Genomic DNA, 14274 nt, shown 5'->3' with positions numbered 1-14274 from the left:
TGAGGTGTTTTATACTTAAAGCTCCCACTGGGAAGGACTTGGGGGAAGCACAGTGCACAACTTAAAAGGAATCATGTGTGCCAGCAGGATGGAAAGTTTAAAAAAAGGTTTCCAAGCAAATAATTTTCACAATTTCTTGACAAAGAGTGCTACAAAATCTTGTAATATTTCCTTAAAGCAGATGAGACTTTTTCTAGTGCTAATAAATTTATTGTAATATATTTTGTTGAAGTACATTGAAGAGACTTTTTGTATTTAAGTATAGTTGACCCTTGAAAAACACAGGTTTGAACTGCATGGGTCCACTTATACATGGATTTTCTTCCACCTCTCCCACTCCTGAAAAAGCAAGACCACACCCTGCTCTTCTTCCTTTTCAATCTACTAAACATGAAGATGGCAAGAATTAAGACCTTTATGATAATCCACTTTCACTTAATGAATAGTAGATATATTTTCTCTTGCTTACGATTTTCTAAACGTTTTCTTTTTTCTATCTTACTTTATTATAAGAACACAGTATATAATATGTATAACTTACAAAATGTATATTAATTAACTGTTTATATTATTAGTAAGGCTTCTGGTCAATTGTAGGCTACTAGTAGATAAGTTTTGGGGAATCAGAAGTTATATATGGATTTTCAACTGTGTGGGGTCAGCATCTCTAAACTCTGTGCTGTCAACAGTAGTTTCAAGTGCATTTGAAACCTTCTTCAGATATTTATTTTATAAAACAATGGTTGCTATGAAATTAAATTGTATTAATTGACATGAACAAGTTAGCAATAAGTTTACTAAGTTTTTCTTAAAGGAGCATTAGATTCCAAACATAAAAATATAATCCATCTTGATTGTATAAGATAAATAATTCAAGATTCATTCTCTTTAATGCAATAGAATTTCAAATAGAATGATTGTTACTTTTTTTTTTACCAGTGACTTCCTGTCTCATTCAGAATAAAAGTCAAAGTCTTTACAAGTTCCTATATGATCTAGCCCCCTCTATCTCACTGACCTTATATCCCGCACTCTTCCTCTTGTCCACTCCAGTGATACTGACCTTCTTACTATTCTTTGAACATACCATGCCTTTGCACTTGCTACTTCCTCTGTCTAGAACACCTTTCCCTCAGGTATTCTCACGGCTGGCTCCCTCACTTCATTCAGATATATTCTTTAAAATCACCCCAATTCCACATGCCCTGTAGCTTTTCTCCCATCTTATCCCCACTCAACGTATATGTTCATTGTTTTTTGTTAGTCCCCTCCACCAACACCTCCTCATTAGAATATAATCTCCAAGAAGGCATATTTTCCCCAGAGTCTTGTGTGGTGATGATACAGAATAGATTCTCAGTATGAAATTGTCAAATGAATGAACAAATGAATGAATGAATATAATAACACAATGTAATTTTGTGTCAATACCTTGCTCTGTCACAGTTCCCTACCCTGGACCGCTGAGTAAGAACTAGGAAGGGACTCAAAACAAAGGAAATTGCAGAGCACCGGGAACTGTGGCATCCCACTGACCAAACAAAAACCTACAGAGTGAAATATGAACCCTAAAACCTCAAACATATTTTCATCTCTTCGACCTGTGGAGTATCATTAGGCTCTATCCACAGTCCTGCCACCCTCCCTGTGCAGAAACATAAGAGAGACAAATAGGTAAGAGATGTCACTGGTCCATAAGAGACCCTTTCTAACAAGTTTCTGCCACACCAGCTCTTCTTTAACAGTGGAAGGGAGATGGTGAAGCCCTCTTTCCCAAAACAATCTCCCTTACTGGACATGGATAACGCCAAAGTGGCATTAGCTTTCCTACTGAAGTTTCCTGCTCTTTCCTCTCTGCATGCCATTTTGATTTGAGTTCCTATTTCTTCTAGCTGGAATTCCCAGTCACTTGGCTTTGAGCATATGGACACCTGGTACTGAACAGAAGACAATAAAAGTGAACCATTGAGCCATTCATGTAAGAAATGTTTGGTAAATGTTGGAATCAAATTCAACATTTGTCTCCATATCCTGGGAAAGCTACTAATCAGTTAAAAAGGGAGTCATTGACAACACTCTGCATGGCCTTGACATTTTACACAAACCTCCCAGCAGTGTGATCAGCCACAGGCAATGCACCTGGCATTCAATAAAATTTGTAGAATGAATTTGTTCAAGATACCTGCACTGCCATGGCGCCTTTCAGGAAATGGAAATTTTCCCTTTGAGCTAAAACTGCAGTCAACTGGCTGCAGTTAACTAATGTGTAACTTGGCAACATTGCCCACGGTGCACCTCCTAAGAATCACACGGATATTAGAACCAAGTTTGGAAGCTGGTCTGAGTAAGAAAAAGCTGTTCTCGCCACACAAATTCCTTCCAACATAGAGGTACTGCCACCCTTCTCATAATTGAATTTCCAGTTAAATAGTGCACTGTCCCTTTAAGAAGCCAGGCAAGATGGAGCCCTCCTAGCTCACAGCTAGAGGCTTCAGGCAACCTGATAGGGTTGCTGCAGGGTGATAAAAAGAAAGAATGCCAGGAGGGAGGAAGTCGAGGCTCTAATACCTGGAGGAGAAATCAAGGATCCAACCACACAGCCATCGAACTGAGCGCGCCTGTCCCGCCCGTGGTAGCTCCCCTAGGCTCTAAAGCACCACCTCCCTTCCCCTCCCCTTCTTACCAACCCCACTCTGCTCCACCCTGAAAGGTTTTCCTTGAAAGAGGCTATTTCGCCGCCCAGAGAGGGTGATAAAAGGAAGGTGGAGTGGGAGGTGGCAGTTGGTAAGGCAAAATAAAAGGAACTTACTTTCGGATTCTGCGCCTCCGAAGGCATCCTCTCCTCCCAGCCCCGGGGCCTGGGCCGACGGGGCGGGGCCGGGATTGAGCTCTTGGACCCGGGGTCCTCACTCCCTCGGACTACACACGTAGTTGAGTGAAGAGTTAGGGGGAATGGGCACCGACTAGGGCCGGTGTACAGTCTATTTTAATTATCTCAAGGGAAGGCAGAAGAGTGTAAAGAGTGTTAGCCAGGGGAAGGAGTGGAGGTGAACTCTAAAACCTTCCTTTTCCCTACTTACCTCCCCCCCGGCATTAGCAATATCAAGAGCAATGGTTTTCTTTTTTCTTCCTTTTGGTATCTCTCAGCTGCCAGTCTCGACCCCACCCAGCGGCTCCACCCCATCTACTACTACACCATTCTGTCAATCACCAGCCCCTTTAAAGCTGCATCGCACAACTTGGTTGTTCGTCCCACTTAGGCTGGCGGACATAATCTTGGTCCTTCCGACCTTTTCAACAATACCCCGGACCTTTCTGCTGGATTTATGAAGCTGAGGTTGTTTGCTAGTGGCGGCCTCCCCGCCCCCTTTGTCCTGGAGCTTGAATACTGGGCTGCACCCAAACTTCTTCCGGCAGGGGGCAGGCCCCGCCACACCCCACCGCATCTCTTTTCATTACTTTGTTTCCGGTAAAACTGGTTCCCTAGGCTGCCAGATCCCTAAGAAAGTTTCTGCGACGCCCCCTTGGCGCCGCCCACGCCCATGCAGTCTTTGGACTGAAGTGGCTACAACAGCTCTAGAGTTTCTTGGGACTCTTCCTTCTGCCTATCCTGGGATGCTCAGTCTTCTCCGTCTCTCATCTGTGTGAGTCTGCATGTTTTTGACTAGAATGGGGAAGGGGAAGGGAGAGAGGGTGGTGATTCCCAGAAATGTGCCTTATGCCTCTAATTCACCCAAACAGCAGTCCCTTACTACCGCCCCATATCATAACTAGGCAGCTCAAAGTCAGAGAAGGGCCCTGAGGTTCCATCCCACAGGTATAATTGGAACTCCAGAATGACCCATGAGAAATCATGTTTAATGCCATCCCCCCCTTCAGTTAATGACAATACCTGGTTGCTTAGGCCAAAAATCTTGGAGCCATCCCTGATTCTTCTCTCACAAGTCTCATCCAATTATTGAGGAAATCCCGTTAGCTTTGTCCTAAAAGTGTGTTCAGCATCTGACCATTTCTCACCCTTTCCACTACTACTACCCTGACCCTGATCCTGACCATCACCATCTCCCAAATGGATGGCTAGAAGAGTGTCCTCACTGGTGACCCTTCTTCCACATCTGCCCTGCTAAAATCTGCTCAACAGCCAGCAAACAAATAGTCTTTCTAAAAGGCAAATCTGACCAGGTCGCACCTCTGTTTAAAACCTTTCAGTCATTTCCCACTGCAGTTAGCATCCAGATTGTCTTATATTATCAACAAGGCCCTCAAGATCCACCTGTCCCCTGCCTGTCTCTTTGACTTGATTTGTAAACACCTTGTTCACACTGCTGTAGCTATGCTGACCTCCTTTTCATTGCAATATATTAAGATCTCTCTCACCTCAAGGCCTTTGCACTTCCTTTTCCTTCTGTCTGATTATGCCCACGGTGGGCTCCAATATCCTACACATCTCAGGAAAGCGTTCCCTTACCATGTGGATTAAGGTAACTCCCACAATCCAGGCACTCTCTGTGACCTCATCTCATTTTCTTTTTATCACAGCACAGATCACAATTTAATCTGTGTGTTTGTTTCTGTGACAAAGTAAGTCTCCCACTAGAGTATAAGCTCAGTAAGAGCAGGGACATCATCTATTTTGCTCACTGCTCTATCCACAGCATACTGAACAGTGGGTGTCATATAGTAGGGACTCAATAAAAATTTGTTGAAAGAACAATTAAAGGCAATATCATCAGGGATTTAGCTGGGTGATATCTGTTTGTAAACAATAAACAAATCAAAACAGAAAACAAGAAAGAAATACACACCTGATATGAACAACTTCCCCTATTTATTCTTCCTTAGAACATCTGCTTGAATATCTTGCCTCTGGGCTGAGTTGGCAACATGATTGGAGCAGTGACATAGTAGAAGTGTGCTTTCAGGTTAGCTTTTAGGGTTGGCAGTTGATAGCTGATGGTTGACTTGTGTTCTTAATTTAAAGATGAAGGGAAGAATAAAATTAAGGGCATTGGTTACATAAAGCAAGAAGGGTGGTTTAAGCAATTTTGTAAACTATGACCTTGATACAGGGTCATAAGAAGCAGCCATTTTCCTTCACCACTAGAAGAGTATAGGGCTATTTAGTCTCAACAAGAGAAAACTTAGGAGGACAACAATCTTTTTTTCAGGGTTGTCTTGAGCTGTCATTAACATGTCATTGGTTGCTTATACCCACTGTGTCCTAACCTTAACTATCTGCCTGTTCATAGAGGTTACTCAGCCCAAATCTCTGGACCTCTAGCCGTGAATGCCAGGCAGCTTTTACTAGGCTGCTACTTATACGTGAGCATAATATTATAGGGAGTTTTGACAGACACCATGGTTATATTCTCAGCACAATGCTAAACACTGTGGACCATAGGCAAAGAAAGGACTCTTTCAATAAATTTCCCCTTTCTCTAACTTTTGTGTGTGTTTTTTTGTGGTTTTTTTTTTTTTTTTTTTTTGAGACGGAGTCTCATTCTCTCGCCCAGGCTGGAGTGCAGTGGGGCAATCTTGGCTCACTGCAAGCTCTGCCTCCTGGGTTCACGCCATTCTCCTGCCTCAGCCTCCAGAGAAGCTGGGACTACAGGCGCCCGCCACCATGCCTGGCTAATTTATTTTATTTTATTTTTTTTGTTGTGCTTTAAGTTTTAGAGAACTTTTACACTATTTCTGAGAATCAAGGCAGAGCTATTTGTAAGGATGATGCAGAGGGGCTTAGTATTTGGCATCAGGCAAGCTAAGACTGGGTTGAAATTGAGACAACCCTGAAAATTGTGGAAATTGCTATACAATACAGGTTACAAACCAACAGTCCATAAGTTAAATTTGGCCAGCAGATAAGTTTTGTTTGTCTGCAATGTATATGTATATGTGTGTGTGCATGTGTGCCTGTGCAGGTGTTGACTGAATAAATTATCAACATTGAAAAATGTAGGGATATATGAAAATCTGTGTTTTCATCCTTAAGCCTATTTTCCAGAGTGCTGTCAATCTGTCGGAAATCAGCAGTGCCTGGCCCCTCTAGATGTGCCATGATCTCGTCAGCTTATTACAGCCCTCACCTGAACATTTCACTTATTTTTGTTACCAGTTTGGCCTGTATATGCATTTTAGTTTGCAACCCTTGCTAAAGAAGAAATGATTAAGAGTTCATGGCAAGAGTACATAGTTAAATATAGTATTTATCCTCTGGTTAAGGCAACACTTGAAAGCTCTTGATTATCCCTAAATGTCTAAGAGTGGTTTTCCAAGTATCTTACAAAATGGTTTTGGCTTCAGGATTATACACCCATTTTGAGGTCATATTTAATATGTAGTCTGGATTGCATTTACAGAAAACACCTCATCCACTCATGCTATATTTTTTTGTTACCTCCCCAACTAGAATGTAATTCCCTGAGGATGGGGACAGAAGCCACATCTAATTCGGTTAGGTTCAAGAAATAAATTATTGCACACTATTACACAGAAAAAACTGCTAGGTTCCAAGCACATGAAGTTAGATGGCTCATTTCTTCCCCTTAAGGAGCTTCTAGTCTGAAATTTTCCTGTGGATTCCATCTCCTGGGGTGACTTCAGACTTCCTGGGAATACCCATTTACTCTTAAATACATTCCAACCTGCCTTCTTTCTTCATGACTTCATGAATGAAATGGCTCTTTTGAAGGTCTCCAGTTACCTCTATGTTGCTAAATCAAATAGTTACTTTTCAGTCCTTAACTCACTGTACCTTTCAGCAATATTTGGAGTAGTCGATCACTGCTACTTTCTTGAAGCAGCCTTTTTCTCTTAACTTTTATGTGAAAAATCCATGGTTTTACTCTTATCCTACTGGCTGCTCTTTTTCAGTCTTCTTTTCTCCTCTTCTACCAAAGTCTAAATATTAGAGTACCTTAGGGCTTCTCCTTAAACTTCTTTTCTGTCTATATTCTCTCCCTAGGTGATCTCATACAGTCCTGTGACTCTAAATATAAGCCGATGAATTCCTAAATTTATATCCCAAAACCAAACCCCTCTAAACTCTAGATCCATATGTGGTATCACTGTTAAAAAAGCAAGCTCTGAAGTCATACCACGTTTGTGTATATCATGGTTCTGTCATGTAGTAGCTGTGTAATAGAGGAAAGTTACTTAACCTCTGTGAGCCTTAGTTTTCACATCTGTCAAATGGGGACAATAATTGCAACACCTTAAGATTGAATTTTTGTCACCTGTCTCAATCAACTGTTTATAAGTATCCAGATTAATCTTTAGTAATTGCATACCAGATCATGTTGTTACCCTGCATAATGTCTTCCAGTGCACTTGTGATAAAAGTCTACATCTTTACCATGGCCTACAAGGCCTTGTATGATCTATCCCTTGGCTGCTTCTCCTAACTCATCTTCTGTCACCCTTCCTCCAGGCCTCAGGACACCAGAGTCACTGACCTTCTTTTCTATAATTCCTCAAATTTGGTATGCTTTTTCTCATCCCAGGGCCATCACACATGCTGTTCTTTCACTCAAACACTCTTATACTCACAGTGCACCTAGCTTGTTTCTATTAATTATTCAGGTAAAAATTAACTACAAGTTAATGCAACACAATGGACAGATCTTAATACCAAAATATTGAGTGAACAGAGCAATTCTTAAAAGACAGTATATGGTTTAATATCAATTTATAAAGTTCAAAAACAAGCAGAAGTAAACAGTATATTGTCTGTTCATACATACATGTAAGATAAAACTTTTTAAGGCAAGGGATGTATTGATATAATCTCAGGATACTTCTGTTAGGGAGGTAGGAGAATGGGATAGAAAAGATACCACAGGTAGATATGAGTTATTGGTAATGTACTAGGTTTTGGGTTGGGTGATGGGTTCACATGTATTTGTTATATTATTTAAAAAGGAAATGACATAAATAGACCAATAATAGTGTGTCAAGAACCATCGATTATCATTAACCCATTTTTTTAATATCTGAAGTCCATTAACAATGTTTTAAAAAACTATAAGGGATCAGAGGAGAATATATTTTTTAAATATTGGGATGTGAATACTATTTTAAAACATTTTCCCAGTAGCAAAAACCACAAAGTGTCAGATTTGTTTATGGACAAAATTTAAACATTCTACCACATATTGATATGGTTTGGCTGTATCCCCACCCAAATCTCATCGTGAATTGTAACTCACACAATTCCCACATGTTGTGGGAGGAAGCTGGTGGCGGGTGATTAAATTATGAGGGCGGGTCTTTCCTGCACTGTTCTCGTGTTAGTGAATGAGTCTCATGAGATCTGATGTTTTTAAAAATGAGAGTTTCCCTGCACAAGCTCTTTTTGACTGCTGCCATCCATGTAAGATGTGACTTGCTCCTACTTGCCTTCCACTATGATTGTGAGGCTTCCCCAGCCACATGGAACTGTAAATCCATTAAACCTCTTTCTTTTGTAAATTTCCCAGTCTCAGATATGTGTTTATCAGTAGCGTGAGTACAGACTAATACACATACTATAAGTAAAAATAAAAGGCAAAAGACAAATTGGGTGAAAAGTTTGCAGCAATGCAACAAAAGGTTAATGTCTTTAATATATAAAGTGTTCTTACAAATTTTAAGAAAAATAGCCATCAACCTGGAGAAAGTAAAAGAGTCATCTTAAAGTCAACTTTAAAAGTCAATACTTTGGAAAGAACTGCCTTTTTAACAAATGGTGCTGGGAAAACTGGATAACAGCATGCAAAAGAATGAAATTGGGCTTTTACCTTACACTATATGCAAAAATCAACCCAAAATGGATCAAAGGCCTAAACATAAGAACTAAAACTAATAAACTTTTAGAATAAAACGTGAGAAAAAAGCTTCATGTAATTGGACTTTACGATGGCTTCTTGGATATGACACCAAAGGAAAAAATTGATAAATTGGACTTCATCAAAATTAAAAACTTTTGTGCAGCAAAGAACACTATCAGAAGAGTGCAAAAATGACCTCTAGAATGAGAGAAATATTTGCAAATCATATATCTGATAAGGAATTAATATTCAGAAATTATAAAGAACCCCTAAAACACCAACAGCAACAAAAAGCAACTCAATATAAAAATGGGCAAAGGACTTGAATAGACATTTCTCCAAAGGAGATAAACACATTGCCAATATGCATATAAAAAGATGCTCAACATCATTATTCATTAAGGGAAATGCAAATCGAGACCACAGTGAAATGGCACTTTAAACTCACTATGCTGGTTATAATTTTAAAAATTGGAAAGTAAGTGTTGGTGAGGATATGGAGAAATTGGAAACCTTATGCATTGCTCGTGGGAATGTAAAGTGGTGCATTTGCTTTGGAAAACAGTATGATGGCTCCTCAAAAAGTTAAACATAGAATTACCACATATTCCAGTAATTCCAATCCTAGGTACAGTAATGCCCTGATACTCACAGTTTTACTCTAAGCAGTTTCAGTTACCCATGGTTAACTGTGACACACAATTATTAAATAGAAAATTCCAGAAATAAACAATTCATTTGTTTTAAATTGTGTGCATTCTAAGTAATGTGATGAAATCTCATACTATCTCGAGCATTCCCACTCCCTCCCACCTGGGATGTGAATCATCCCTTTGTCCAGCTTATCCACACCACATATGCTACCCACCCATTAGTCACTTAGTAGCTGTCTTGGTCATCAGATTTAAAAAAATCAATATATATACTGTCCTCAGTTTCAGGCCTTTTGTAGTTCTGTAGTAATTACAGAACTTTTTTTTATTTTGTGAGAAAAATGCCGTTGGAATTTTGGTAATGACCACATTGAATCTTTACCTTGCTTTAGGCAGCATTAGCATTTTAATAATATTAATTATTTCAATCCACAGAACTACCATATGACCCATCAATAATCCCTCTTCTGTATATACCCAAACAAAATGAAATCAGCAGCTCAGAGATATGTGCACTCACAATGTTCATTACAGAATTATTCACAATAGCCAAGTTATCAAATCAACCTAAGTGTCCATTGACAGATGAATAAAGTAATTGTAGCATGTGTATACACACACACGTAATGAAATATTATTCAGCCTTTAAAAAGGAGGTTTTTTTGTTTGCAATAATGTGGATGAACATGGAAAACATTATGTTATGTGAAATAAGACAAACACAGAAAAAAGAATATTGCATGATCTCTGTTATTTGTGGCATCTAGAAAAAGATCAAGTATAATACGTAGAAACACACAGTAGAATGGTGGTTACCAGAGGCAGTGGGAGAAGGGAGGAGGAGAGATGAGGGGATGTAGGTTAAAGGGTATGAAGTTGTAGTTGTGTAGGATGAATAAGTCTAGAGATGTAATGTACAGCATGAGGGCTATAGTTAATAATATTGTATACCAGAAATTTTTTAAGACACTACATTTTAGGTACTCTTTTTTATTATTATTATACTTTAAGTGCTGGGATACATGTGCAGAACATGCAGGTTTGTCACATAGGTATACACGTGCCATGGAGGTTTGCTGCACCTGTCAACCTGTCATCTACCTTAGATATTTCTTCTAATGCTATCCCTCTCCTAGACCCCCACCCCGCAACAGGCCCCGGTGTGTGATGTTCCCCTCCCTGTGTCCAAGTGTTCTCATCGTTCAACTCCCACTTATGAGTGAGAACATGCAGTGTTTGGTTTTCTGCTCTTGTGTTAGTTTGCCAAGAGTGATGGTTTCCAGCTTCATCCATGTTCCTGCAAAGAACATGAACTCATCTTTTTTATGGCTGCATAGTATTCCATGGCGTATATGTGCCACATTTTCTTTATCCAGCCTATCATTGATGGGCATTTGGGTTGGTTCCAAGTCTTTGCTATTGTGAACAGTGCTGCAGTAAACATACGTGTGCATGTGTCTTTATACTAGAATGATTTATAATCCTTTGGGTATATACCCAGTAATGGGATTGCTGGGACAAATGCTATTCTGGTTCTAGATCCTTGAATCACCACACTGTCTTCCACAATGGTTGAACTAATTTACACTCCAACCAACAGTGTAAAAGTGTTCCTATTTCTCCACATCCTCTCCAGCACCTGTTGTTTCCTGACTTTTTAATGATTGTCATTCTAACTGGCATGTGATGGTATCTCATTGTGGTTTTGATTTGCATTTCTCTAATGCCCAGTGATCATGAGCTTATTTTCGTATGTTTGTTGGCTGTATAAATGTCTTCTGTTGAAAAGTGTTCATATCCTTCACCCACTTTTTGAGGGGGTTGTTTGATTTTTTCTTGTAAATTTGTTTAAGTTCGTTATATATTCTGGATATTAGACTTTTGTCAGAGGGACAGATTACAAAAATTTTCTCCCATTCTGTAGGTTGCCTGTTCACTCTGATGATAGTTTCTTTTGCTGTGCAGAAGCTCTTTGTTAAATTAGATACCATTTGTCAATTTTGGCTTTTGTTGCCATTGCTTTTGGTGTTTTAGTCATGAAGTCTTTGCCCATGCCTATGTCCTGAATGGTATTGCCTAGGTTTTCTTCTAAAGTTTTTATGGTTTTAGGTCTTACATTTAAGCCTTTAATCCATTTGAGCTAATTTTTGTATAAGGTGTAAGGAAGGGGTCCAGTTTCAGTTTTCTGCATATGGCTAGCCAGTTTTCCCAACACCATTTATTAAATAGGGAATCCTATCCCCATTGCTTGTTTTTGTCAGGTTTGTCAAAAATCAGATTGTTATACTTGTGTGGTTTTATTTCTGAGGCCTCTGCTCTGTTCCATTGGTCTATATATTTGTTTTGGTACCAGTACCATGCTGTTTTGCTTACTGTAGTCTTGTAGTATAGTTTGAAGTCAGGTAGCATTGCTTCCAGCTTTGCTCTTTTTGCTTAGGATTCTCTTGGGTATGTGGACTCTTTTTTGCTTTCACATGAAATTTAAAGTAGATTTTTCTAATTCTGTGAAGAAAGTCAATGGTAGCTGGATGGGGATAGCATTGAATCTATAAATAACCTTGGGCAATATGGCCATTTTCACTATATTGATTCTTCCTATCCATGCACATGGAATGTTTTTTCCTTAGTTTGTGTCCTCTTTTATTTCCTTGAGCAGTGGTTTGAAGTTCTCCTTGAAGAGATCCTTCACATCCCTTGTATGTTGTATTCTTGGGTATTTTATTCTCTTTGTAGCCATTGTGAATGGGATTTCACTCATGATTTGGCTCTCTATCTATTATTAGTGTATAGGAATGCTTGTGATTTTTGCACATTGATTTTGTATCCTGAGACTTTGTCAAAGTTGCTTTTCAGCTTAAGGAGATTTTGGGCTGAGACTATGGGGTTTTCTAGATATACAATCATGTCATCTGCAAACAGAGACAATTTAACTTCCTCTCTTCCTATTTGAATGCCCTTTATTTCCTTCTCTTGCCTGATTGCCCTGGCCAGTACTTCCAATACTATGTTGAATGGGAGTGGTGAGAGAGTGCCTCCTTGTCTTGTGCCGGTTTTCAAAGGGAATGCTCCCAGTTTTTGCCCCTTCAGTGTGATATTGGCTGTGGGTTTGTCATAAATAGCTCCTACTATTTTGAGATACATTCCATCTATGCCTAGTTTATTGAGAGTTTTTAGCATGAAGGGGTGTTGAATATTGTCAAAAGTCTTTTCTGCATCTATTGAGATAATCATGTGGTTTTTGTCATTCGTTCTGTTTATGTGATGAATTACATTTATTGATTTGTGTATGTTGAACCAGCTTTCCATACCAGGGATGAAGCCGGCTTGATCATGGTGGATAACCTTTTTGATGTTCTGCTGTCTTTTTTGATCTTTGTTGGCTTAAAGTCTGTTTTATCAGAGACTAGGATTTCAACCCATGCTTCTTTTTGCTTTCCATTTGCTTGGTAAATATTTCTCTATCCCTCTTTTTTGAGCCTATATGTGTCTTTGCACTTGAGATGGTTCTCCTGTATATAGCACAATGATGGGTCTTTACTCTTTATCCATTTTGACAGTCTGTGTCTTTTAATGGGGACATTTAGCCCATTTACATTTAAGGTTAATATTTTTACGTGTGAATTTGATCCTGTCATTATGATGCTAGCTGGTTATTTTGCCCGTTAGTTGATGCAGTTGCTTCATAGTGTCAACGATCTTTACAATTTGGTATGTTTTTGCAGTTGCTGGTACCAGTTGTTCCTTTCCATGTTTAGCACTTCCTTCAGGAGCTCTAGTAAGGAAGGCCTGGTGGTGACAAAATCTCTCAGCATTTGCTTGTCTGTAAAGGATTTTATTTCTCCTTCGTTTATGAAGCTTAGTTTGGCTTGATAAGAAATTCTGGTTTGAATATTCTTCTCTTTAAGAATGTTGAATATTTGCGCCCACTCTCTTCTGGCTGGTAGGGTTTCTGCAGAGAGATCCGCTGTTAGTCTGATGGGCTTCCCTTTGTGGGTAACCCGACCTTCCTCTCTGGCTGCCCTTAACATTTTTTCCTTCATTTCAACCTTGGTGAATCTGACAATTATGTGTCTTGAGGTTGTTCTTCTCAAGGAATATCTTTGTGGCGTTCTCTGTATTTCCTGAATTTGAATGTTGGCCTGCCTTGCTACTTTGGGGAAGTTCTCCTGGATAATATGCTGAAGAGTGTTTTCCAACTTGTTTCCATTCTCCCCATTACTTTCAGGTACACCAATCAAATGTAGGTTTGGTCTTTTCACATATTCCTATATTTCTTGGAGTCATTGTTTGTTATTTTCATTCTTTTTTCTGTAATCTTGTCTTCACACTTTATTTCATTAAGTTGATCTTCAATCTCTTATATCCTTTCTTCCACTTGATTGATTCGGCTATTGATACTTGTGTATGCTTCACGAAGTTCTTGTGCTGTGTTTTTCAGCTCCATCAGGTCATTTATATTCTTCTCTAAACTGGTTATTCCAGTTAGCAATTTCTCGAACCTGTTTTCAATGTTCTTAGCTTCCTTGCAGTGTGTTAGAACATGCTCCTTTAGCTCGGAGGAGTTTGTTATTACCCACCTTCTGAAGCCTACTTCTGTCAATTCGTCAAACTCATTCTCCATCTAGTTTTGTTCCCCTGCTGGTGAGGAGTTGTGATCTTTTGGAGGAGAAAAGGCATCCTGGTTTTTGCAGTTTTCAACCTTTTTACGCTGGTTTCTTCCCATCTTCATGGATTTATCTACCTTTGTTCTTCGATGTTGGTGACCTTCGGATGGGGTTTTGGTGTGGACAGTCTTTTTGATGATGTTGACACTA

The 14274-nt window shown here is 39.3% G+C and overlaps 1 long non-coding RNA gene across 3 annotated transcripts in view; it reads right to left on the bottom strand.

The window, feature by feature from the left end:
* The window catches only part of LOC134729826 (uncharacterized), a 298887-nt gene extending 295249 nt beyond the window's left edge, over positions 1–3638 (bottom strand). For all 3 annotated transcript variants that reach the window (XR_010111310.1, XR_010111312.1, XR_010111311.1), the window contains exon 1: positions 2810–3638. This is a non-coding gene — a long non-coding RNA (uncharacterized LOC134729826). The remainder of the gene's footprint in view (positions 1–2809) is intronic.
* Between the last annotated feature and the right edge of the window lie 10636 nt (positions 3639–14274).

The sequence above is a fragment of the Pan paniscus genome, chromosome X, assembly GCF_029289425.2.
Source record: "Pan paniscus chromosome X, NHGRI_mPanPan1-v2.0_pri, whole genome shotgun sequence".
Classification (NCBI taxonomy): domain Eukaryota; kingdom Metazoa; phylum Chordata; class Mammalia; order Primates; family Hominidae; genus Pan; species Pan paniscus.
Note: the sequence above shows the minus strand (reverse complement) of the source record. Positions and strands in the feature narration are given on the sequence as shown.